The sequence below is a fragment of the Triturus cristatus genome, chromosome 11 (genome assembly GCF_964204655.1).
Source record: "Triturus cristatus chromosome 11, aTriCri1.1, whole genome shotgun sequence".
Lineage (NCBI taxonomy): Eukaryota > Metazoa > Chordata > Amphibia > Caudata > Salamandridae > Triturus > Triturus cristatus.
Window position 1 is genome coordinate 239,691,851 of NC_140594.1, and position 27,488 is coordinate 239,719,338.

The 27,488-nt window shown below is 43.8% G+C and overlaps 1 protein-coding gene across 2 annotated transcripts in view; it reads left to right on the top strand.

Annotated features, from left to right (window-relative positions):
• Nucleotides 1-27,488, top strand: part of SEZ6L (seizure related 6 homolog like) — a 1,319,356-nt gene that overhangs the window by 766,168 nt on the left and 525,700 nt on the right. The window lies entirely within an intron of this gene.

A 27,488-nucleotide genomic window follows, 5' to 3' on the forward strand; every position in this document is an offset into this window, starting at 1 on the left:
TGTGCAAATAGTGATAAGAGTATCAAACTCACTACTCTTCCTCTTCAACCGTGTGCCTTACCTGAAGGTCCATGGAATAAAATTGTGGTAGATTTTATTGGTCCATTTAATATCTTACCACGCGGGTTCAAGTTTGCTCTTGTCATTGTTGACTATTACAGCAAGTGGTGGGAAGTAGATTTTATGGAAGAACCCAACACTGGTTTTGTTTTAAAGTCTCTCAAGAAACTTTTTCTTGAGGAAGGTTTTCCTAAAGAAATAGTTTCGGACAACGGGATCCAGTTTATTTCCAGAGAAATTAGAGCATTTCTGGAAAAGAATGTTATTGTTCATAAACCCTTTGCTTTGTACCATCCACAAGCCAATGGTTTGGTAGAAACAATTAAACGCACTTTGGTTGATTGCATTCAATGGTCTGTCCAGAATTCTGTTCCTGTTCAGGAAGCTGTGGAGAGTATGTTGTGGTCCCATCGTACGACTCCAAATGCTGTGACTGGTAAAAGTCTGTTTGAATTGTTAAGGGGATGGATACCCACGTCAAAGTTGTGTCCCACTTGGTTGTGATCTTATCTGTCTAAAACGGAAAAAATGTATTCTGTCGACAAAGTAATACGCCCCAAAGTAGAGTTGTCCCGGAGCAGAATGAAAGAGTACTTTGACAACAGACACAGAGTTCAACATGATTTTTCATGCATTAGTGTAGGGGATTGGGTTCGGATTAAGATTCCTGCTCATGTGCTGAAAGGGACTTTGAAATTCAAGGATCCTGTCCAAGTTGATGCTGTGTCAAAGAATGCTATTAGAGTCGATGGACATGAGTGGTGGAATATAAGCAGAGTGCACAAAGTTGTGGTGATGACTAAGAAGGAGTGTGTATATGATGGCCACAGCAAAATGTCTGACAAAGGGGGAATATCACCCAATGAATGTAATGGATCTGGTTTGTCTGATATTAACATCCCAAAAAATGATGTTAAAGATGTTTTTCCTGTAGGACTCCACAGAAGCAAGAGGTCTGCTTCCAGGTCTATTAGATTTTGTGATGTATAGAGTTATCTATGTTTGCTTCTGTTCTTAGTTTATATTTGGGCACATCTGTCATTTATATGTTTGTGAAAGGAGGCAAATATGTTGTGATGTGATGCATTCCGCATTCCAGGCTGTCCAACCTTAGAATGTGGAATGCACTGAGATCAAGTCCGTAATGTTCAATTGGTAGCAGTTGCTGGCGGGGAGCTGTCGAGGGTTGAGCAATAAACCTATCTTCAACATCACATCAGTTTCTGTGTTACTTCCACAGGTTCTTCTTACCAGCTTATTGTTTTTTTGAGATTCCAGTGTATGATATTGAGTCATCCTGGCATGTGGATTCATTAGTGGGTCCGTCCACGTTAAAATAATACTACCTCATAGAACAGTTTCAAGCACTTTCAATAGAGTTAATTTTAGGGAACCAAGTCCATGCTTGACTCTAGATAAGTGTCTGGTTCTTTCCCCATGATATCAGCAAATTTATCGTCTAGAAGACACCCTGCACTCAGTTGCCACTGAACATTGAACCCTCCCCGGGGGTATCTCAATGTTATTTCTATAGGTGAATGATCTGAAAGTCAACGGGGCAGAACTTAGGCCCCAGAGACCCCTACTAGTTTGACTGCTGGAATGAAGAAGTACTCCAGCCTTTATTAGTAGCGGCGTGAATAGGACTAAATAATGAATTCTAAGGTGTCTTGATTGTATCAACTGCCACACATCACTAACTTCCAAGGCAGTAGCCCAGTCCATGAGTGCCATGGGTCTACGATGTGTTGCGTTGTCTCTAGAATCCACTCTTGGATGCAGAGGGTAGTAAAGCCCCTGCCCACGTTGGTCTTTTATTTGGGGCACCCACGAGCAGATATGTCAAATCCTCCAGGGTAATCTGAATGAGCACTGGGGTCACATATACATTAATTATCATCCAGAATTTCCCTTACAAGGTGCCCAAAATCTTTACAAATTGACATATGGCATCAATGTGTAAATCTGTTACTACTATGAGAAAGATATTTGTGTAGCAATGTGGCCACCCTTTAAGAACCCTGCAGTATCCATGCCTGCCCAAATCACATCACATTTGATGCCTATTAAATGGGTTTCTTGCAGGAACATCACTTTCTGGAAGACTTTCTTAACATAGTGGAGAACCACCCCTCACTTAAACTTGCCATTTAGACCATTAACATTTCAGAAGATTAATTTATACTCTTAATCCCCTCTATATGTGGTCATGGTGGGAAAATTGGTGTTCTCTAAAGTTTACCTTCTATGGTTCGTGTGTACTATGTTGTGCCAGTACATAACTATATCGCCTAGTCAACCCACTTCACCTTACATTTCTAAACATGAAGTGTATTTTACCCACATAATGCAAACAACAGGTGCTAACTAAAACTCAGGGGAACATTCCATTCCATATACTGGTCCTCCTCCATCTTATCTGTATCATACCCCCACCAAAGCCGTCCAATATTCGGTATTCGTTTGCAACAATTCAATTTAACCATGTCTTAAGCGCCCCACTGGTGGGAGGCCTCTCTCCTGTGCAACCATCAATTACAGACCAAAGAAGAACCAGGTGAAAATAGCAGTTTATGATTTAGAAAGATGGGGTTTGTCCTCTTTACTTGACCCTGTGAGCATGGATTCCTATTCATTATCCATCTTGCATTATTGATGCCTAGCCATCATTTATTTCTTCCATTCTGTCTACAATAAGTCTGCGGAGGCTGACCCTCGTGATTGAAGATCATCAGATCTGTAGTGGTTCTATTCATTTTCTTGTTTTTGTCTTCCCATTCCCAGGCAGTGTCAGGGCTTTAACAAATAATGGACCTTTCCTGATAAAGCCACTTTAGCTTCGGGGGCCTCAACAACATATACTAGATCTGCATGAAACTGAGTTTTTTTGTAGAAGGACTTTCTCGGTTGTACTATTGTTGTGTAATCCAGGAAGATGAGGATTATGGTTGACTCACTATGAATCTGTAGTGTTTTACCAAGCAATCCTGAGGAATGTGTTCCTGTATACCTAATTTAGGATCCTGACGATCATTGAATGCAGAGGTATGCAAGGACGTTTGGGAGTTGGAGCTCTGTGCTTTCGAGTACAAAAACAATCAAACAGGTCTTTTCTGTGTATCCATGATCTGAACCAGGATATTAGGAACTGCTCGGGTCCTCCACCCAGACCTGCCCATCAGTCATAGATTATTCCTCCATAACCTACCTTCCACATCTTCTGTCGATCCAGCAAGCAAAGCAGTCTACCCTGTATCTTCATACTTTTGTTGGAGAAGGAGTGCACGTCGTCTACCACCATAGGGATGCAGTTCTCAGCCTCTTTAATTTGACTCAACAAACTGTGAAGATCCTGTTGGAGGAGTGTTGCCACCATCCCTACATCTCATATTTTTTAGTCCAGTGCTTGATAAGTGCCTTTTATGCAGTGGTGGCTGGTAAGTTTAGGAGGGAGGGGGTGGACGGCACATGCACATGCACACATACTCATACACACTCACAGCCATGCATTCACATGCATGCACGCACACATAAACATATCCGTTCACAACACTCATTACCAAAACACGCTACCCGTCGTCACTGAGGGGAAGGCCACCGGGATCTTTGCAGAGCTGAGGAGGTCATTCCCATAGGAGCTGTGACTTCCTCAGCCCAGCAAAGTTCAGCTCAGGCAGCCAGGAGCCTGCCCATTTAGCGCATGTTTGAATCCTAGCTGCTTGACCTGAAAATGAACAGTGTCTGTCAGGCTTACCTTTGTTCGGCCTGACAGACACTGTTTGTTAGGGGCACAAGCTTGGGGGTGTGGCCCCTCAGACTGAATGGACTGGCCACAGCTGCTTGGATGGCTTGTAGGATGTTGCTGGGGAGATTACCTCCTCTGTGGAGATCATAGCCTCCACCACTGTCCCTGGCTAGAATTAATGTGAGTGGGGTGGAATTGGTGACAGAGGTCCCCATTCACAAGGTAATACTGCTGCTCCTGCAGGGGATCCCTGGCCAGGACTGGTGTCATCGGGGCCCACCAAGACCACAAATTGACCCTTAACTGTGTCCTTGACCCATTTTCAGTCCATCTTCCCATGGGCCATCACACTCCCCTTCCACATGTGCAGCCCAATTTCTAGCTGGTCAGTGTGAGCTTTTGCAGCTCAGGGATCTGATTCGTGTTAGGCAGCCAGAGCCATCTGCTGCCACGCCATCACTTTGCTCATGGACCCGGCTCACCTCTGCTCCTTCTTTGTCGCCCTGGTGCAGTACTGAGGCCTGTACTGCTCCCAGGTGCCCCAGCAGCCACTACTTCTTTGTGGCCCTGGTGCAGTATTGAGGCCTGCACTACTCCTAGCTGCCAGATGCACCACCAGCCACTACACCAGCTGCTCCAGAAGGCCCTGACAGCAGGTGGAAGAATCCCCTCAGTAATCACCATCGGTGACTGAGATTAATTCATTCTTTCCATCCATTACTTTTTTGTATACTTCAGTGTGGTGCCCTAAGTGTGGCAGGTATGCCCAGATGTAAGTCTTGGGTTAACTGTGCCACTGGAACTGAGGTACACCCAACTAATGAGCCCAAATCAGGGTGAAACATTTGTCGGTTTGCTTGTGCTCCAGTTCAGGAAGGACCTGGCCTGACAGTTGTCCCTTCCGGCAAAAAATAAGCCTGCCTGTAATGCAGACACCCTTGCATCATGAAGTTCATGATGCAAGAGTCTGCACAGTTGCTAGGCATCACTCTGTGTGCCAGTACAAAGATATAGATGAGGAATGAGCCATATCTTAGTAAATGTGGTGCTTGCATGCTCTCTTCATTTTATGCAGTGCAACAAGTTGTCTTGCTGGGTTGCATTGTGTTGCGCCAAATGTTAGTAATTCTGGGCCAGAGTACTTGAGGCACCCCTTTTTTTTATGGCACAGTACCAGCCAAAGAAATGCTTTTATGGTATTTCTATTTGGCACATGAATGTTCAGTGGAAGATCAATTCCTTTTTTGGAGTCAATATTTGAAATAATTTCCCACAGCCTTAGAACAACTCACTTGCTCTCTTTCAAAAAAAGGTTGAAATGTTGTCTATCTGCTGTCTGAATAGGCTCTTGTGGCATTGTACTTTTATGAGAATATCTGGATGTGTATCTGTCTGCTTTTTATTATTCATATAGTTTGCTTTATGTTGTGTTTTTTATTTGCCAGTAGGTTTAATATGTCCTATTTTATATGACTTCTCAACTGTTTTATTGTTCATTTTCTTCCAACAACAACTTAAAATGTAGTAGTGACTGTAAATACATTAAATTAGATGATCTCATTAATTCTAGGTGGATCCAGGTAATGTGTGATAACATGAGCCAGTCCTTACCTTATAGTCAACAATTTTATTTTGTGTATTTTTTTTTTTTTTTAAAGCCAGGACTGTTCGAAGGTATCACCCATGACAAGGAGCTTCATAGTACCTAGGCTTCCTCCATAGTTGGACTGGCCTACAGGACAATCAGGCGGCGCCCAATGGGCTGGTCTGACAGGTCATGATGTTGGCTGGTGTTTGACAGTTTGTGTGCCTGTTTTATGGTCTGCTGGGCCGGGTTTAACTGTTGATTTCCCTGATGTTAAATAACATTGCCTGCAGCAAGCTCATTTCCATGCGGTCTTCCATACCTTGCAAAACACACACAGTGTGTCTTAGCAATTCCAATACTGGTCCAATGTTCAAACGTGGGACACTTTTTTGGCTTTCTAATTCGCTAATGGGAGCCACTTTTATTTTGGTGCCCTTGCCTATTTTCTGTCCGAGTCCGATCCTGGCTTCCTCTTGTCTTATTCCATCTACCTACCAGCATCCATCATTTATTTTATATTGATTCTAATAGTATTGAACAAAAAAACAAAGTTGAGGGCCAATAGAGCTTAGGTGGTAGGAGAAGACGTCCACGTATTAGTTCTTGTCAGCATATTATAAGGTATGAGCTGAGATTTTTGTTGCTTCTTCTTGTCCACGTTTTGTCAGAAAGCACAAGTTATTTATTGGAGAGTGTGTAAAACCAACATAGACACAATTAAGGTCTTCATTCCATGAGCTGGTCAATCCCAGGAGGAAATTTCACACTTGGTACATAACAATACCACCCAGTGCACTATGAGGTGTGTAATCCCTGCACCATTTTAAGTTGCTGACCTTGGAAGGGAAAGGTAATAGCACAAAGGGGTGAAAACTTGAATGTGCACTGATTGACTGCACGGTTTCCTCCATAAAACTTGCACGGTGCAGGATCACCAAGTAGATTACAGAGTGCATATGATGTAAACAGATCAGCAGGTTACTGCTTTCAAAAGAGACATCCTTTTGTTACCTGCAATTTATAACTTAAAGTCCTGATATAGAATAGTGAGCTATTAACTTTCATCCTAGAACTGCATACACACTGCAAAGTATACATTATTAGAACATTGATTAATGTTGCAAAAAGTATTAATTTGGCTAGAAATCGATTCTTATTATTAAAGAGAACTCCCAAGTATGCTGTTTCTTTTGAGTTTGTGCTTCTCCACACCAACCACTCTAAAACTATACTGCCTACCAGTATGGATGACATGTGACTCCTACACTTTTAGTCCTTTGGCTTATGTAACATTTCCTATACACTCATTTACACACGTATGATTGATTGTCTCTGTGTTATGTGTGTGTGATGTAAAGTGCTCGGACACCCTACACTGGTATGAGTGGCGCTATATAACTAATTCAATGCATGTGAGAGAGTGTGGTTATGGAGACATGGTCACTGTTAAAGGGGGCTAGTGAGAGAATCCGTGGTGGAGGTGGTCATTGGGGGGGCGCCAACAAACATTGTCGTACAGGGCGCCACCAGCACTAAAGCCGGCCCTGAGAGGGATGTTCAAGGAGCACATGCGGGAAGACACCCGTAGCATAGACGCATTCTGGATTTGAGTTGGGTAATGATAGGCGCAGACAAAAATATATATTTTTTTTTAGCGCACAAATAGATATAGGTTCGAGGAGAAAATGTCTTTCAGATACTGTCACACTGGATGTGTGCAGTGCCTACGTGCACGTGCTAGCACCTGCACGGTGTGACTTTAGAAATTGTATGGAAAAGGGCTGCGTTGAACAGGTAGTTTTGTGGCTTTTGTACAAGCGGACGACCCTTGCACACGGTTTTCACCCTGACGACAATTCAAGAGTATTTCATGTAATACGAGTAGTTTCCAGAAAAAATATGCACATTTCGTGTGAAAAAAAGACAACTTTGCCTACTTCATCAAAAAAAGCATCACTGCCTGATCAGATAGTCGATAATTCTACTCACGAATTTGAAGCCCATTTGAACCTGAATCTGAAATTAGCATGAATCTTCATGGGTATTATTAATGTCTGAATAGTCATTATCTTGTCCACCAAATCGAGTGAAATCTCAAATTGATTATCTTTACGCGGCTCGCATGTTGATACTTCTTCATTTAAATGTATTATTTAAGCTTCTGCTCCACTTCTCAGGATGCTAGCAGTGGACAACGGCCTCCTCAGCGGGTGCTACATGAGCCAATGTCCTGCCCTGCCATTATGACGTCAAGCTGAAGGCGAGGACGCACAACGAGGCATCAGATAACAACGGGCAGCAAGTGAGCAATAAAGATATTAGCGCGCATCCTTCGAATTTCAACAACTACAAGCCAATGAGCAGGTCCACTGTCTATGTCTGGTCCGGGTCGGTGAACCTAGAATGCAAAAAAACAACAGTGGGTAGTAAGCAGCATTCTAAATATTCTGAGCCGATGTCGGCCTTGTAGAAAGAAGGTCGTTAATTAGCATTACAGATGTACTGTACTGTATCTGGCATAATTCATTATTTGCGCGTGATTCTATTCATCTTCGGTAATTCTATAACTGGAAAATGTTTTGCACGGTTCAAGCGCAGTTTATTTGTTTAAACCTGAGCGAACTTTAGGTATTTAATAAATTACTTTTCAAGGCTGTTAGAGAATAAAACTGCATCCAAGTTCATATGTTATTTAAGGAGTTGCTATGGCGACTAAAACACTTTCAGTGAACAGAAAAATAGCAAAATGCACTAATGGATTTCTATAATAATGCCAGAGGCCCTTTACGCAAGAATTCCTCAAACAATAAACTTGGAGTGGTTTGGTATTCACTGGAATCATGGAAGACATCCTCTTCATCGACTGTTTTTCTTATCAGTTCTAGGTCCACATACTCTGAACAAGGGTTGTCCTTCACAGTTTTTAAAGTCTACTTAGGTTTTAATGACAAATCTGTGTTTTTTTAAGAAGGTACACACTGCATTTATACACTTCTTTTCAAACGCTAGTCAGTGCCAAAAGTGTCTCAGGTTCCTCTTTCGCCACCCTAATTTTTCCAAAGTTGTACTAAATTTGAGGTCTGATGTTATCCAGCACCTTTTGACTTTACTAAAATTATGTGTATAATATAGGGGCATATTATCAAGCCAGGCGATAAAATTATCGCCGCTTTAGCGGCTGAAAACTGCCGCTAAAACGGCGATAATGGGCTTGATAATATGCTCTATGGAATTCCAATTGAAGCTCAGGTTAGATGTCCTTCACATCTAACATGACCCTGGCTTGATAATATGCCCCATAATTACTTATAGGGGCTTGTCATTGATAGCATTGACATCTGGTCAGTGACCTGCCCTCTCCCACAGTGGCTCCACCATTGTGCTTCCGCCGCCGGTGATCTAGTAGGGTTCTTCATCGGCGCATACAAGCTCGCACCACTACGCAACTGCGACAGACAACTCCCCAGGAAGGCCACCTTGTTCACCACCGAACTCAAGAATCAGACGCACCTGCAGACGTCTCGAGAAGAACTGGAGAAACAGCAAAACGCCAGAATATTGCACCACCTACAAGAACGCCATGGCAGAATACCAACAACGCATCAGATCCACTAAAAGGACCTTCATCCAAAACAAGATCCTTGCCAACTCCAGTAACTCCAAGGAACTCGTCAGCATCATCCAGGAATTCACCTAGCCCCTTAGCGAAACAACGAACATTACCCCCTCCCATGACCTATGCGACAAGCTCGGATTCTACTTCCATCTGAAAATCAAGGGCCTCTACAAACAATTCAATGACCAGACACCTGACTCTGAAACCACCTGCCTCTCCAGCAACGCCAGCCAGCCTATCATCTCCTTCTGGACCCCAGTCAACACTGAAGACACCACTTCAACCATGAAAGGCATTTAATCATGGGCCCCCATGGACCCCTGCCTGCCGCACATCTACCACAGAACCGCCATCACTCCAGAACTACGACGCACCATCAACACCACCTTCAAGACCGGCACCTTTCCCTATGAATGGAAACTCGCGTTAGTCAGACCCCTGCTCAAGAAACCCTCAGCAGACCCCACAGATCTCACGAACTATCGACCCATCTCCCTCCTCCCCTTCACAGCCAAAGTCACTGAGAAGATCGGCAATTCCCAGCTGACAAGATTCATTGAAGAAACCTCCATCCTCGACCCCTCCCAATCCAGATTCTGCAGCAACCACAGCACCAAGACCGCTCTACTTGCTGCTACAGACGACATCCGAACCCTCCTTCACCAAGGAACTCTTCAGCATCATCCAGGAAATCACCAAGCCCCCCAGCGAAACCACGAACATCAACTCCTCCCAGGACCTCTGCAACAAGCTTGGATCCTACTTCCATCTGAAAATCAAGGGCCTCTACAACCACTTCACCGACCAGACACCCGACTCCAAAACCACCTCTCTCTCCAGCAACGCCAGCCAGCCTACCATCTCCTCCTGGACCCCAGTCACCACCGGAGACACCACTTCGACCATGAAAGGCATCCACTCAGGGGCCCCCACGGACCCCTGACTGCTGCACATCTACCACAGAGCCAGCACTGCCATCGCTCCAGATCTACGACGCACCCTCAACACCACCTTCAAGTCTGGCACCTTTCCCTACTACTGGAAACTCGCATAAGTCAGACCCCTGCTCAAGAAACCCTCAGCAGACCCCACAGACCTCAAGAACTACCGACCCATCTCCCTCCTCCCCTTTGGAGCCAAAGTCACTGAGGAGATCGTCAATGCCCAGCTAACAAGATTCATTGAAGGAAACTCCATCCTCAACCCCTCCCAAGCCGGATTCCGCATCAACCACAGCACCAAGACCGCTATACTCGCTGCCACAGTAGACTTCCTCACCCTCCTCGACCAAAGACACACCGCGGCCCTGATCCTACTTGACCTCTCTGCAGTGTTTGACACGGTCTTCCACCGCACACTCACTGCCGGACTCCATGACGCCGGCATACAGGGAACCGCCATCGACTGGATCTGCTCCTTCCTAACCGGCAGAACCTTGAAATGGATCCCCCCGAATCAAGGAAGACTGTCACCCACATACTCATAACCAGCGGACTGGACTACAGAAATGCCCTCTACGCCAGGATCAACAAGTCTCTGCTCCACAAACTCCAGACCATACAGAACACCGCAGCCAGACTTGTCCTCGGCATCCCTCGACACAAACACATCACCCAACACCTACGTAACCTCCACTGGCTCCCCGTTGAGAAGAGAGTTACTTTCAAGATACTCACCCATGCCTACAAATGCCTCCACAACATCGGACCCCAATACCTCAACTAGAGAATCTCCTCCCACGTACCCAAGAGAATTCTCTGATCCACTGACCTTGCCCTCGCCAAAACCTCGCTCATCCGCAGAGCCAGAACAGGTGAAAGAGCCTTCTCCTACATCGCTGCCAAGACCTGGAACAAGCTCCCGATAGACATCAGATACGCCCCTCCCTGAACAGTTTCAGGAAGACACTCAAGACCTGGCTCTTCGAGTGAAGGGAGCTGCCTTACCCCCCCCCCCCCCAGTGCCTTGAGACCCTCACAGATGAGTAGCGCTTTACAATTCCCCTGATTGATTGATTGATTGTTTGATAGCATTCTGCCTTGTTGCGAGGAGCACAGCATACAAATACAAAGAGCCTATTCAGCAACTGCATTTTGTAGTGCGTTTAGTAGTACTACAATAGTACTAGTAATGTACTACAAAGTGTAGTTCACTAACCTTTGTCTCAAGGTCTGTGCCCCTGCCTCTCCTTTCCCTAATATGCAGACATCTCCGCCCTACTGTGGAGATATTCGCACAAAGAGGTATATGTTTTAGTGGCAAATGTGGAAGATACAGGGAGTACTGGAAAATGGAAACTACATATGACCAAAGGGAAGGAGTTTGGGAGGAGCAAAGATGTGTTAAAGCAGGCCTATGTAGGGGTTTAAGGAAGGACATTGACCCACCCACAAACAAATAAGGCCATTGCTATTAGTCAACTGCACCTCTAAAATTACTAAAGAGAAAAAAGTCCCAAAACAGTAGTAAATCTACTCCAGCTCAGAGTTGGAGTAAATTCTACACCTCGCATGGCCAACCACTGGTACTGCAACACATAACAAATAATCGATGTAGGAACTTAAATTAGAAGCCCACATGAAATAATGTTAAAATAAATTAATTTAAATGTTTTACAAATGAATAGAAATGCATTTTAATGTGAAATATTATATATGAATAATACAATAAATGTGACTTTAATTTAAAAGAATTACCTACACTGATTGAAAATAATGCTACACATAACTTTAAGCAACTTTTATTACATGGTAATAAAGAAATTTAAAAAAATGCTCCAGGTTGAATTTTTAAAATAAATCTTAAAAATTCTTTTAATACACTTAATATAGTTAAATTAATAAAATATGTATTTCAAAATTAAGTTAATAGACCTGTAGCACTTATTTTAACTTGTAGTACTTTTAAAATAAATTTAAAAATTAATTATCAGTAATATTTAACATCAGAATATATATATAAAAAAAATTAGTTTAAAAACTATAAATTATTTCCCCATACTTTCCCATAGGGAGATCATTGCTCCAGTTGCAGAAATCTCTATCAAGTGTGCAGAACATCAAATAACTTTATGGTTGTATATGAAAATGTTATGGATACCACCTCACTTTTCATGTGGTGGGGACATGTAAGTCTATTCTATTGAATACATTTGAACTCCCAAATTGTGAATAGACAAAGCTGGTAATGTTACTCAAAAGTATAAGAGTATAATTCCACATGTAGATTTACTCATATGTCAGTTAACATTTGTGACTTAGCCCCACTAGTTCTCTACATTTGAATGGACTACTGTGCAGTCTGTGCTTTATAAGAGCAAATAAATATTTAGATTTTGTCTCTGTGTTCTTTTTTAGAGTGAGAAGGGGACTGCAGCTTCCCCAAAATAAAGCTTTGCAAAAACCATGACAAAACAAAAGAAGCATTTACAAAACCAGAAGACTGACAGCCAACGTCAGACCTATTGGCTTTGCCAATGCTTGTTAGGTCTGGCATGAGCCAAGACCTTTTGATTTTAGTAAAGTAAATCTTCTATATGTATATAATACTTAATTACAGGGACATTCAGCCAGTCCTCTTTCTCCATTCCTCAGGTGTGCATGATTCAAATTTTTCATCTATGTATTGCAGAATGCAGCATGGGCAATTGGTCAGCCTACATTAGCCATTGGCTATCTTAACTTTTAGGGATAGCATTCTGATCTTTGGCAAGGTGCCATTCAGACAAAAAGTGGCTTCTTTCAGAGCAAGTGACTGCTGTGGCACTAATGCTTTTTTCCATTGATGAGGACCCGGCTCATCTCAGAACACTGCTATGAGGCCACTCATGTCTCAACAGATGTGTGTATTCATTATATTTAAAAATAAATCTAAAATGGTCACCAATGCAGGTTCATACAGACGCGTGTGTGTTTACCTGCTAGAGTGGAAATCTTTGAAATTTTTGTACTTTAATTAAAAGAGCAGTCTAAGGATTCTGCCTATTGGGTGGGAGTGGGCCCATAGAGGGCATCTTTCTTGTGTTTAACTTTAATGAAACCCATTCGAAGATGGTAGCCACAACTTTCTTGGAAACTTCAACCTCCATTGGGGAAATCCTCATGAGATTATGTCTTCCTTCTTCACTGCCTTTCTGAGTGAAAATGACCAGACTCAACACTGTGTAACACCCCTCACATCTCATTTTAGCTGAGAACCCTATCAAAGTGAAGTGATTACACCATTACCAAATCCCCTTTTCAGTGATCTTTACTAGAACCACAACTGTAGGACAAACCAAAAGCCCAAAAAGGTGGTTTTGTGATTTAAGAACGTTAGTACAGCTGATCTCACTTCCGTTATTGCAACAAATCTCCCCTGGCTGCTTTAAGATCAGGCTGTGAATGTTACCAACAACGTATTTTCTGTAAGACAGGTTACATCTTGGTATACAAAGGAACTTAATGTTGAGAAGGAACTACTTCGATTGTGTGAATGCTATTGAAAACGTAGCCATTCCAAGGCTAACCTAGAAAATCCCCGTGTAGTCCAAAGACCTTTCAAAAACATGGACTAGATCAAAATAATTGACTTGTGCTATTTCATGCCCATAGTGGTAAGTTAAGGCAGTGCTTGGAGCAAATTTCTTTTACCCCTGGAGTATGAAAATAGGTTTCTAAAGGTATGTTATGTTATTTAAAATTTGTAAGGCGCACAGCTACCCAAGGGTTTCCCGGTGCCGCCTGAGGGGACCAAGAGAGAGAAGAAGGAAGAAACTTACTGATTAAATAGCCAAGTTTTCAGTGACTTACGAAAGTTGGCAAAATAAGTTTCTTTCTTTAACGGCAGAGGAAGGGAGTTCCACAGGGTGGGGCCCAGGCAAGAAAAGGATCTACCACCCATACGTGACAATCTATGCCTAGGAACCGTGAATTTAATTTGAGTAGATGAATGGAGAGAACGTGACGGGGCATATTGGTGGACAATAGAGTTTAAGTATTCCGGGGCCTTGCCAGTTTTAATCTTGAACATATAGGTTAGAGTTTTAAATTTGATGCGGTTTTCAACCTTGGGCCAGTGAAGTTCACGTAAAGAGCTTGAAATGGGGTCAGTTTTCGGAATGTGGCAAAGTAGGCGGGCTGCAGCATTTTGTACAAAGTGCAACTTGTGTATCACGTCCTTGGTGGCTCCTAAAAAGAGGATGTTGCCATAGTCCAAGCGTGAGATGACAAGAGCCTGGACTACAGTTCTTTGAGTAGAGACTGACAACATCCACAGAATCTCCCTGAGCTTTCTGAGGATGCAAAAGCAGGTTGCAGCCACTTTTACCACCTGGTGTTTCATAGAGTGTTGATCATCCATGATGAAGCCTAGATTCCGGGCTTGATGGGTGGGCTGAGGAAGGGCACCCAGTTCAGATGGCCAATGTTGGGGACCCCAGAGCTCTTTATTATTCCCCAATATCAACACCTCGGTCTTTTCCCTGTTAAGTTTTAGTGAATTGGCTTGCATTCGCCATGCAATTTTGCGTAGCCCTGCTTGAAGAGATGATGACTTTGACGCTCCTTCAGCAGAAAGGGAGAAGATTATTTGGGTGTCATCAGCATAAGAAAAAATCGCCAACCCTGCCTCGGTGGCAATATCAGCCAAAGGTTTCACATAGATATTGAATAATAAAGGGCTAAGAGTAGAGCCCTGTGGTACCCCGCAGGGGATGTGTGGATTTTGGAAGTTGTGGCAGATGAGAAGACCTGATACATGCGATCCTCCCAAAAATCCACCAGCCATTTCAGGGCAGGCCCAGGCACCCTAATGAGTCGTAAAGCTTGCAGTAGCACAGTGTGAGATACTGTGTCAAAAGCGGCATTCAGATCTAATAATATGAGTCCCACCTGCATCTAAACGACTGTGCAACATCTCAGTGACTCCCAAAAGCGTGGTTTGTGTTGAAAAACTTTTCCAGAAGCCTGATTAAGAGGGATGTAAGAGCCCGTGGGACTCAACGTACTGAGTTAATTGCAAGTTCACATGTTTTTCTAAAATTTTAGAAAAAATTGGAAGAAAGGAAATGGGGCGGAAGTTAGATGGCTGTGTCGGATCAACATTTGCTTTTTTTAAAAGCGGAAGAATCATAGGATGTTTCCACTCAGGTGAAATCACGGCTTCCTGCAAAGATACATTCAGTAGCTCCTTGATCAACCTCATGGCAGGTGACTCAATTTTCTGGAACACGGCGACGGGAAGCAGGTCTAGAGGAGAGCCAGATTTCAGGCTCCCTAAAATCTGACTAAAAGAAGTTTTAGGACAATTTTGAGCATTAGTGATGGTGGAACTCACAAAATCCGCCCGGGCAGTATTACAAAGAGAATGATATTCTCTAATTGCTTGTTTATAAGCAATTTTTGACTCAGACGCATAGTCCTTCCTCCAGTGCCTTTCCAACATTTTTTTCAATTTTTAGGTTTTGTGAAAACCAAGGGGCAGGAGGACAGTGATTTTTCACCCTCTGAGTGAAAAGAGGGAGGCAAGTATCAACAGAATTAGAGCTCCAGTTATTAATCATCTCTAGGTCTGTCATGGAGACTTGGTTGATGGTAGGGATATTATTAGTTTAAAAAGTATTTAAAAATGTCATATTTAGTTTCCCCCAGTTTCTGGAGTTAAATTTAGAGCCTGTAATGGGAGCAACTAGACTGATCAAGTCTAACGTGACCCTAAAGTCAACCAAAAAGTGATCTGACCAAAGGACAGGGAGAGCGGGAGAACAGCATACATTAGGAAGGGTCGAAAAAATAGGATCCAATAAATGACCTGCCACATGGGTGGGGCCATTATATTGAAGCAAAATATTCATGGCTGCCAGATCGGTAGTTAGGGTGGTGCTGACAGAGCAAGCAGGATCATCGAAGGGAAGATTCAAGTCCCCCACAATCGTTAAATTAGCTGCTCCGAGCAGATGAGGGGCGATCTGATCAGGAAGAGAAGCAGCCCAAGGGCCATCCGCCCGGGGGGGCGGTAGAGTAGCATTCCTGAGAGGATGAACTGGGAGGTCAGGGCTAGTTGGAAAAGCATAGCCTCGCATCCCTTAAGGGTTAGTTTAACAGATTTGTATGTGTACCAATTATGAAAAATAATTGCAAGACAGCCATCAATTCTGTCTTCACGGTCTCTTCTTAAAATGGAGTACTCAGCTGGCGGCACAGCCGCTACATCAGGGCCAGAGCTCCCGTGAAGCCAGGTCTCCGTTAAGAAAATGGCGTCCGGGCACGCACTGGTCAGCAGATCAAATATGTCAGCTCTGTGTTTAGGAAGCGAGCGACAGTTGATGTTAAAAAACGTAAAATCTGAGCTAATAATATTGGGGCTTCTAAAGTCCTTTGCGTTATTGTAATGCAGGGGACTAGTGAGAGCATTTTGATTGTTATAGGTCTGAAGGTCCAGTATCCAGCCACACCTATCGCAACTATGATGCATAGTCTCAGTAGTAGCAGGGCGCATTTCCACGCAATCTGCACCTTTTAATAAAGGTAGTAATGTGTGATAAGAATGTTTGTGTGTACTTGTGTGATTTTTTTTTTGTGGTGGTGATATATTTTGTTCCTTCTATGCTGTTGATTTTTGTGCTGCATGTTGCTCTGTTTCACTGTGGTTGTGTTGCATTCTATCTTAGGTGATAGACTGATCTTTTGTGTATGTTAGACTCGCCGTCTTTGGCGAGGTTTAACCTGCCCTTTTGCCTTTACCTCCTGTATTTTTGACAGTATCCTGGAATTTGTTTTGCTGGTTTTTGAACTCTGGGCACTTTACCACTGCTGTTCAGTGCTAAAGTGCAAGTGCTCACTGTCTACATTGCGAATATGTTTGGTTATCCATGATTTGCATATTGGATTTACTGGTGTGTACCTAGTAAAGTGCACTGTGTATGCCCAGGGCCTGTAAATCAAATGCTACTAGTGGGCTTGCAGAACTGATTGTGCCACCCACATGAGTTGCCCTGCAAACATATCTCAGTCCTGCCACTGCAGTATCTGCAAGTGCAGTTTTAAACTGCTATGTCAACCTGGCAAGTGCACCCACTTGCCAGACCAAAATCATCCCTTTTATTCAAGCAATCAATCAATCAATCAATCAATCAATCAATCAATAAGGGGCTTGTAAAGAGTGGCTACTCACCCGTGAGGGTCTCAAGACAGAGGGGGCTGCTGGTCCCTCTGGATGTAGGATCATTTGAAGAACCATGTCTTGAGGTTCTTCTTGAATTGGGTCAGCAACACATATTGCCTACTGTTAGACTTGGGGGTCTCTCGTTGGCACAGGTAGGTACTTGTGACAAATAGGGACCCTCACCTCTAGTCAGGGTAAGGAGGTACACTCCTAAAATAACCCCTGCTCACCCCCTTGGTAGTTTGGTACGAGCAGACAGGCGTATCTCAGAGGCAGTGTGTAAAGCATTTGTGAACACATACAGTAATCAAGTGAGAACACTACAGATGGACACCACACAAGTTTTATATAAAAAATAAGTATTCTTTATATAGATTTACCACAAGACCATAAACAACAAAAATCCACAATACTGTTACTTTAAATGGTAGTTTTAGCTTAGTTCTCTTTAGTTCTTAAATGCGACACTTTAAGTCAATGTACCTGTAGGTGCGACACGCAGGGCAACGAAAGTGTTACAACGATGTTGATGTGATGAAAGTTTGGTGCAAAGAAATAAAGACGAGAAAATCTTCCTGATGCGGCTCGCTTCTCCGATGTTGCGAGAGATCTCGGCTCGATGCGTCAGCTGCAGCGGCGACACCCTTGTCCAGTGATGCGACGACAGCGACTTTGGCGATGACACTCTTCTCCAGCGATGCGAGACGCTTCCGCTCTATGCGACAGTTACAGCGACGACACCCTGGTTCAGAGATGCGACGGCAGCAGCTCTGACGGCGGCACGCTTCTCCATGGAGGCGAGGCGCTTTTCTTGATGCGGTGCAATACAACAGCTACAGCGGCGTCATCCAAGATGCGACGTCAGCGGCTGCGACGGCGACACGCTTCTTCCTCGATGCAAGACTCTTCTCTTGATGCAGTGCAATGCGTCAGCTACGATGGCTGCGACGGCGACACTCTTCTCCGGTGTTGCGGGGCGCTTCTCATGATGCGGTGCAATGTGACAGCTACAGCGGCGACACCCTTGGTCAGTGATGCGACGGCAGCGGCTGCGACGGCGAGACGCTTCTTCTCCGTGAGTCGCGCTTTCAGCTCCTTGCGACAAGCAGTCCCTCAGAAGGCCCAAAACAGCAGCAGGCACTTTCAAAGAACTCTGGGGAGCTGGGGGTTGAAGTCTGTTGTCCCTGAGACTTCAGCAGGAGGCAAGCTCTTTTCGAAACCCTTGGAGATCCTTCACAAGTTAAGCAAAAGTACACACAAAGTTCCTTTCTCCTCTCTTTGGCAGTAGGCAACCCCTGCAGGCCAATCCCGCAGTTTCAGAGATAGTCTCTCCTCAGTTTCTTTTTGGTTCCTCTCCTCAGCAAAGGTTTCTTCTTGTTTCCCAAAGTGATCTAAATTCTAGGGATCAGGGTCCCAATACTTATACCCCAAAATCTGTTGTCCTCTGAGGACAGAGGGGCCTTTGCCTAGTCCAAACCAGTTCTGGTCGGTCCTGGAGCACTTTTTTTACATGACTCCTTCTTTCCTTTCAGAGTGCAGGGCAGAGACATCAGACGCACCACATGAGGTGGAGCCAGCATTGTGGAGAGAAGGCACAGCCCTATTCAGGTCCCAGGTGAAACTCCTCCCTCCCTTCTAGATGCAGATCTCTCTATTCACCACTGGGCTACCTCCCCCTGTCTCCTGGAATTCCCCAGCCCTGTCACTCAAACTCCAGACAAGGAATACACAGCCTAGCAGGGGCAGGTTTGAATGGTTAGACAAGAAAATACCTACTTTCTAAAACTGGTATTTTCAACCACGTAATGTTAAAACCAACTTCACTAAAAGATGTATTTTATCATTCTGAGTTCAGGCATACAAAATTCGAATTTCTACCATGTTCTCTGACTCAGTTAGGATTATAAGATGTAATAATCAAACTGCCCATTCTGGCCTATGGAGAACAGGTAGAATTGCAATAGTGAAAAACGAAAAGGGCTGTAATTCACTATTAGAGCATGCCACACACACCAGGGCATGTCCTACCGTATACTTACAATGCACCCTGCCATTGGGCCTACCATAGGGGTGTCTGATATGAAGAAAAGGGAAGGTTTAGGGACTGGCAAGTGGATGCACTTGCCCAGTCAGCATGACAGTACCAGACTGCACACAGGCTATGCAATGGCAGACCTTAGACACACTTTTACAGGCTGCTTCTGTGGGTGGCACAACCAGTGCTGCAGGCCCATCAGCAGTATTTGGATTACCAGCCCTGGGCACTCCTGGTGCACTGTACTAGGGTCTGACAGGTAAACCAAACCAACCAATCATGGAATCACTAATTCAGACATCAATTTACAATAGGGAGAACTTGCACTGTGACACTGGACAGCAGTGGCACAGTGCCCTGAGCATCTAACACCAGCAAAAACACATGAGGCAACAGCAAAAAATGGAAGGGAGACCCACCCCAAGGTGGCAGGTCTAACACCTACAGTGGAGGGGCATGTTTCCAGGTCTTGGCGGCTAGGTAGGGAAAATGAATTCCCACCAGTTCTGGTCTTGTGGATCCTGGGAACAGAGGATAGGGCCAGTTGGGTGGAACAGAGTTGTCTGGCAGGTACGTGGAATGCAAGGCGGTGGTTCAGATATGCTGATCCTTCATTGTGGAGGGTTTTGTAGGCATATGTGAGGAGCTTGAAGGTGATTCTCTTGTTGATTGGGAGCCAGTGGAGTTTTTGGAGGTGTTGTGTGATGTGGCTGCGGCAGGGATGTCAAGGACCAGTCTGGCTGCTGCGTTTTGGATGTTCTGTAGTTTTTTAGCTGTTTCTGGGTGCACCCGGTGTAGAGTTTGTTGCTGTAATTGAGTCTGCTGGTGGTGAGTGTGTGGGTAACCATCTTTCTTGATTCTGTGGGGATCCATCTGAATGTCTTTCGAAGTAGGTGGATCATGTAGAATCAGGCTGAGGAAACAGTGTTGATTTGGTGGTACATTGTGAGCGATGAGTCTGGTATGATGCCAAGTTTGCAAGTGTGGTCCGTTGGGGTGGGAGGCGGTTCCAGAGCGGCTGGCCACCAAGAGTCATCCCAGGCTGAAGGGGAGAGTCTCAGAATGAGCACTTCGGTCTTGTCCGAGTTGAGCTTGAGGTAGCTGTCTTTGATCCATGTGGCGACCACCTTCATTCTGCTGTGGAAGTTGGTCCTGGCGGTTGTGGGTTCATTGTTGAGGGAGAGGATCATCTGGGTGTCATTGGCATAGGAGACAATGTTGAGTCTGTGGCATCTGACAATGGCTGTGAGGGGGGCCATGCAGATGTTGAAGAGGGTGGGGCTCAGGGAAGAGTCCTGGGGCACCACACAGCTAATCTCTGTAGGTTCTGAGGGGACGGGGTTAGACAGACTCACTGAGTCCGGCCGGTGAGGAAGGAGTGGGTCCAGTGGAGTGCCTTGCGTGGATGCTGGTGTTGTGGAATCTCGTGATTAGGGTGCCGTGGGAGACGGTGCACATTTGAGGCACCACTAAGATAGGCCCAAAGTGGCCCCATGGGCATGGTGCAGTGTACGTGAAAGGTAGGATATGCACTGATGTGTTGACATATCCTGATAGTGAAAAACGGCCAATTTTGTTTTTCACTATTGCAAGGACTATCTCTCCCGTAGGTTACATTGGATCTGCCTTGTAACATCTTACAAGTGCAACTTTCAATTGGGAAGAGATAGAGATTTGGAGTTTGGGCTCCTTGGCCTAGAATGTAAAAATACATATTTTAGTAAAGTTGGTTTTCAAATTGTGTGTTTGAAAATGCCCCTTTTAGAAAGTGGACATGTTTTCGCTTTACCTTCCTGTGCCTATGCCTGCCTGTGGAATCCATATCTGTTTTAGAATGACAATTGGGCTGTTTGTGCATTCACTCTAGACAGTGACACAAACGGAGCTGAGGTGTGCCCTGCATATCCTGATTGCCCATCACCAGAATGATTGGCCTTCCTGAGCTAGAGTGGTCAGAGGAGTTGTCACTGACACCTGAACAGGGCAGTGTCTGTCCTTTCACAATGCTGTCTCCACCCCCTTGTAGTGTGTCTGGAGCCAGGACAGGGCAAGTCAGGGTCTGTGCACTACAAAGACTATTCTTTGAAGTATGCATACTTCAAAGGCAAAAAGGGGTATCAATATTAGACAGTAACCCCACATTTGTGGTACACTTCTGGATCAAGAGGACACTCTGCCATGAGGAAGAGCTGGAGAGCTGTCTGGAGGAGTACAGCCCCTTTGCTGTGTTGCTTTGCTGGGTTGGCCTGTGGTTGCTGCTTCTGTCTTGGAGGGTAAAAGGATTGGACTTTGCTTTGTATCCTGCTTGAGAAGATTCTCCAAGGGCTTGTGTGTGCTTGCCTCCTGTTAAGAAGTCTCAGGGCCTTTACAGACTTCACCTGCAGCCCCTCCCTGGACTCCCCTGCTGGGAGTTCTGACCTGCCAAGTGGTGCCAATTCCAGTCTGAGCCCTTGGAGGTGGCTTTGCAGCAGAAAGAAGAAGAAGATCCATTTGTTGACCCTCTGCATCTGTTTTTCCCGTTATATGCTAGCTGTGCATTTGAAAAACCAACTCATCCCCACGCTGCGGCTGAAGGATCGATGCAATGGCTGTTCGCAGCTGGGAGAATTGACGGCATGCTGTTTTTGGGTGACTCCAAGTTTGCTGCAGCCTAAGTCCCGAGAACCATGTCTCCGAAGTTTGAGACACCCACTCCGACTCTGATGCAGTCCCGGCTATGCGGTTGAAAAAACATTGTATCGCCGTGATGTACCCGAAGGATCGATGCAGCACATCTTCGCTGCAGGGAGCATAGAACCCAGACCATCCAGATGTTTTACAGATCGCTCCTGTGTGCCAAGTTTCCAGCACATCGTCTCGCAGAAAGGGCCCACTTTCATATTTCAAGGCATCGCTTCTCCTCGCAGTAAGGAATAGATGCAACACTTCTGCATGCAGCAGAACTAATGCCTCCATTTCCCTGGGATGCAAGAACCGATGCATCGCTGTGTTTTCCAAAGCTTCTCTCCTTTGCGGCTTTTATACGTCTTGGATTTTGACGCATCAAAGGTACTTTGTGCTAAAATCACAGCATCCATAGAGTTCTATGGACAAAATATCTTTAACCTTTAAAAAGCGATATCTTGAATTTTGTATGCAAGATTTTTGTCCTTTTGGTCTTGTTTGGTTTAGATAAACAGTGTTTTGTTTTTCTAAACTGGTATTGTGTCAATTTGTAGCATTTTTACTGTCTTACTATGTGTTTTGTAGAAATGCTTTACACATTGCCTCTGAGATAAGCCTAACTGCTTGTGCCAAGCTACCAAGGAGGTGACCAGGGGTTATCTTGGGTGTATAACTCCCTTACCCTTACTAGAAGAAAGGGGCCCTACTTGGACAGGGTGCAACCCACTGCCAACTAGAGACCCCCTGTTAGACCTGGCATCCTTGGCGTGGTTTCCCCAGGCTTTTTGCCTCCACCTCCTGTATTTTTGACGCTGTGCTGGATTTTGTTTTTGCTGGCTTAGATGCTTTGGGACCTTTGCCACTGCTGATTAGTGTCAAAGTGCAAGTGCTCCCTGTGTAAATTGTAATTATGATTGGCTATCCATGATTGGCATATTTGATTTACTGATAGTCCCCTAGTAAAGTGCACTGAGTTTGCTAAGGCCTGTAAATTAAATTCTACTAGTGGGCCTGCAGCACTATTTGTGCAACCACATGCGTAGCCCTGAAAAGATGTCTCAGGTCTGCCACTGCAGTGCCTGTGTGCAGTTTGTTAAATGCCATGTCGACCTGGCAAGTGCACCCACTTGCCAGGCTCTAACCTTCCCTTGTCTTACATGTCACCCCTAAGGTAGGCCCAAGGTACCACTGTGGGCAGGGTGCAGTTTATGTGAAAGGTAGAACATGCCCTGATGTGTGTAGCATGTCCTGATAGTGAAATACTTCCAATTTCGTTTTCCACTATTGTAAGGCTATTTGTTCCTATAAAATAGAATGGGGAGTTTGCTTATAACATCTTATAAGCATAACCTCCTCTCAAAATCAGATAGGAAAATAAAGTTTAGTATGCTTGAGCCCAGAATGTTAAAATGCATCTTTTAGTGAGGGTGATTTTTACATTCTGGGTTTGAAAATGCCACTTTTAGAATGTAGGTATTTTCTTGCTTAGCCATCCAGTGTGCCTCCGCTAGGATGTGTATTGATTGTCTGGCTTTGGCTTTGGAGTGACAGGGGCTGGGGATGTGCAGTTGCTCCAGAGAGTCTGGATGAGTCAGCGCTAGGCTGAATAGGCCTGGTCTGCATTTGGAGTGGTGGGAGGAGTAGCACCTGCACCTGAATAGGGCTGTGCCTGCCTTCCACAATTATGGCTCCGCCCCCTATGGTGTGTCTGGAGCCAGGGCTTACACTGACAATGAGGTTGTTGTGCACTTGCAAAGTGCCCCCCAGACCTGGTTTGTACTGTGCTCAAAGCCCTGGGCCCGGAGAGAACAAAGAGAATTACTGTATAAAGAAGGGCCCAGACCCCAGACTTTTAGATCATCCCTGGAATTGAAGAGGATCCTTTGCCAAGGAGAAGAGCTGCAGAGACTGAGGAGTGGTACTACCCCTTTGCTGTGTGCTGTGTGGGGTTGGCCTGCAGTTTCTGTTTCTGCCAAGGAAAGGAGAAGCATTTTGCTGTGTGCTGTGTTCCCTGCTTGAAGGAGATCTCCAAGGCACTGTGTGTGCTGGCCTCCTGTTCTGAAGTCTCAGGGACACAAAGACATCACCCCAGCTCCCCTGAACTTTGCTGTTGTGAGTTCAGACTTGCCACAAGGTGCCTGTGCCAGTATTGGACCTCTGGAGGTTGTTGCTGCTGTTTGAGAGCTGGAAGAGAGAAGGAACTTGAAGAGCTACAAAAACGACGCATCGCTCTTCTTGCGGTTCTTTTTCTGATGCATCTCCATGGCGCAAAAAGAATATCAACACATCACCGTGCTGCTACCATAACAGATGCAGCGCCTGTCACCGCTGCAAGAATTGACGCATGAAGGGGTCGCAGCTGAAGAAAACTGGCAAAGCGCCGTTTGCCATTGCTGTTTGCCACAGCTGCATCGATTAATGCTGCATCCCAAATTTCCAAGCATCTCACCAGTGCCACAAGTTTTCCCGACGCATAACCTGCTGACCAGAACTGTCGCGAAGAGCAAACGATGACTTCCCCCTATAGACTGAATTTGACTCATCACTTCTCCTTCGTGCAGCAGAACTGTCACATCACCTCCCCAAGGTCTGCGGAACTGACGCATCTTTATTTTCGATGCATATTCACTCTGCTGCTGTTTGGCCTTGTGAATTTTGACACAACCACAGATACTTTGAGTGAAAGTCACGCATCCATAGTTTTCTATAGTACAAGTTCTTGAAACCTTTTGGAAGTCATATTTTTAACTGTGGATGTTGGGCATTTATCGTTTTAGTCTTGTTAAGTTTAGATAAAGATATTTTATTTTTCTAAATTGTTGTGGTGTCCATTTGTGGTGTTTTCACTATGTTACTGTGAGTGTTGGTACAAATAATTTACACATTGCTTTTGGGATAAGCCTGTCTGCTCATGACAAGCTACCAAGGGGGTGAGCAGGGGTTATCTAAAGTGTGTATTCTGACTAGAAGCAAGGGTTCCTATTTGGATAAAGGTACCTACCTCTGCCAAGTAGAGACCCCCATTTCTAACACTCCCATTTCCAGCAGTGTATCTGATTTGGTTATATTCTGTTGTTCAGTTTAGATATGTCAACAAATACTTCTACATTTCCAGTCTCAAGTGCCACATGCCCTTAATGTTACAGTAAGAAGCATCCATTTACTACTGTCCAAGGTGGTAAAATAGTACTTCTCCACCCCCTCTACTGTTTCAGGCACGAGTCAGCCTAAAACTGTGCCAACGACCATGTCTTAAATAAGCACCTGAAATGCTCAATTTACAGGATGTGGGCCCATATTTTTTTGATTTCAAATACCTCTATTAAATTTTCAAAATAAACAAAAATAAAAATAAACAAAAATAACCAAGAGTGCCAAGGATGGAACAATATACGAGCGAGGCAGACGTAGCAAAGTTACAAACTATCAGCGCATAAAATGTATAAGATACCAAGAACTAAAGTTCCAAACCATACCATATATATACCAAAAATAGAGAGAAAAGGAAAGGGAAAGAAGAAGAAGAAAAGAAAGAAAGAGATAAAAAGAGAAAAAAGATAGATAATAGATACCAAGGGAAAACATATATTAATGAACTAATAGCATAGTATATAACTATTGGAAAGCTTCCTATTACCACAACAAATAAATAACAATAATAGTAATAATAATAATACTACTAATAATAATGGAGAACAAACATTCTAATATTACCAAAAGAACATTACTGTTAAAACAAACAAGGTTTAACTGTTCATGGAGGTTTGTGGGTATTGAAGTAAATGTCCAAGGGATTCCACAATGATCTAGATGAGGGTTTCCATGGAGAACGCTGTAACACAATATTGTCTGCTCCCCTAAGGTGAATAACCCAGTTCATCCATCCTTTATATGAAGTCTTTCGTGTGTCCTTCCAATTATTGAGTACCATCTTCTGACACAAGTAAAAGATCCAAAAGGGCTTTGTCCATATCATTACATGAGTTAACCATTAAAAAAGAAGTTGTTAATACAGAAAACTCTCTTTTCAACTCACATTTGAACACCTAGGAAAGAAAACCAAAAACCTTGTCCAAAAAGGACATCACTGCCTTATAAAATAAGATGGTCTACATCACCAGTTTCCTCTTTACAGTTCCAGCACAATGGGTCATCTCGAATATGAAGAGAGTGTAATCGAGCTGGTGTCCAAAATGCCTTGTACATAAGCCAATATTTAGTTTGAGACAATACAGGGGATATTTTATTACTGGTTATGGAATTCCACACTTGAGACCATAGGAAATCAGGTATCGGTTCGGCAGAATGTGAGTTCCAAAAAGTAATAAGATTATCATTAATTTTGGAAGTTTTAGGGCGGAGATGTTTGTAAATATGTAAGACTTGGTGACCTAATTTATTAATCTGCGTTACAACGTTGGTAGGGATGAGAGTACATTATGAAATTTGGCTTTAGTTATTGCTGCTCTTACTTTTAAAGAATTATAAAATTTGATGTTATCTAATTTGTAACTGGTTTGAAAATCAGCAAATGTCACAGGGTACAAAGAGTGTTCCAGTTTAAATTTTTCCCTTTGTATAACACTCTATGGTTAAGCCATAAAGATTCCATTTTGAATCCCCTAATACTTACATCTAACTTCTTATCTATTAACAAATGTGCCAATTTTGTGTTTTTAAAAATAGATTTAGATCTGTTTGGATAGAGCTGGTTAGAGGTGAGTAATGCCAGCAGATTGGGATTATCAAGGATGGATTTTTCCACAACCAACCACACCGGATTATAATGGGAGGGTGTCAAAATCCAATATGAACCCTGTTTTGCAAAAAACGCTGATTAATATAATTTGAAATCAGCTAAATTTACTCCCCCTAATGATTTGTCAAGTCTTAATTTTTTCATACTAATACATGCCTTTTTGCCATGCCATAGAAACTTTGTAAGAAGGATGTGTAGTTTATGGTGGAAGTCATCCATCAAGAGAAGAGGGAGCATGTTTATCAAATTATTGACCAAAGGTGTAATTATCATTTTTATGGATTCTACCCTTCCCCACCATGTTATAAATCTTGGCGACTAGGAAGCCAAAAGTTTTGTGATCTTTTCTAAAGTTATTTTCTCGTTATGATGCAGGGTATCAATGATATTACAGCCAAATTCGATCCCTAAATACTTTATCTGGCTTGATTGCCATGCCAGGCCCAAATTACCCAAAATATCTTTAATGCAGTGCACATTCAGGGGTTTCACCTCCGATTTGTCTCTATTAAGTTTGTATCCAGAATGAACAGAATATTCTGCAATCGTGTCCATCGAAGCAGTAATTGAAGGGCCCAGATTTTCAGTCATAATCAAAATATCATCTGCATAAGCTGCTAATTTAACCTGAATATCTTTAAAACCTGTCCCCTTTATATCCGAATTCAACTTAATATCCTGAATTATCGGTTCCAACACTAACAAAAACAGAGATGGAGACAAGGGGCAACCCTGTCTAGTGCCCTGTTGAAGAGAAAAAGACTCAGAGAGAGATCCATTAATCGCAATACGAGCCGATGGTGATGCATACAAAGATATGACCATTTTTATATATGGTTCTCCCAAATTAAACTTATCCATGCATTGTTCTAAAATGGC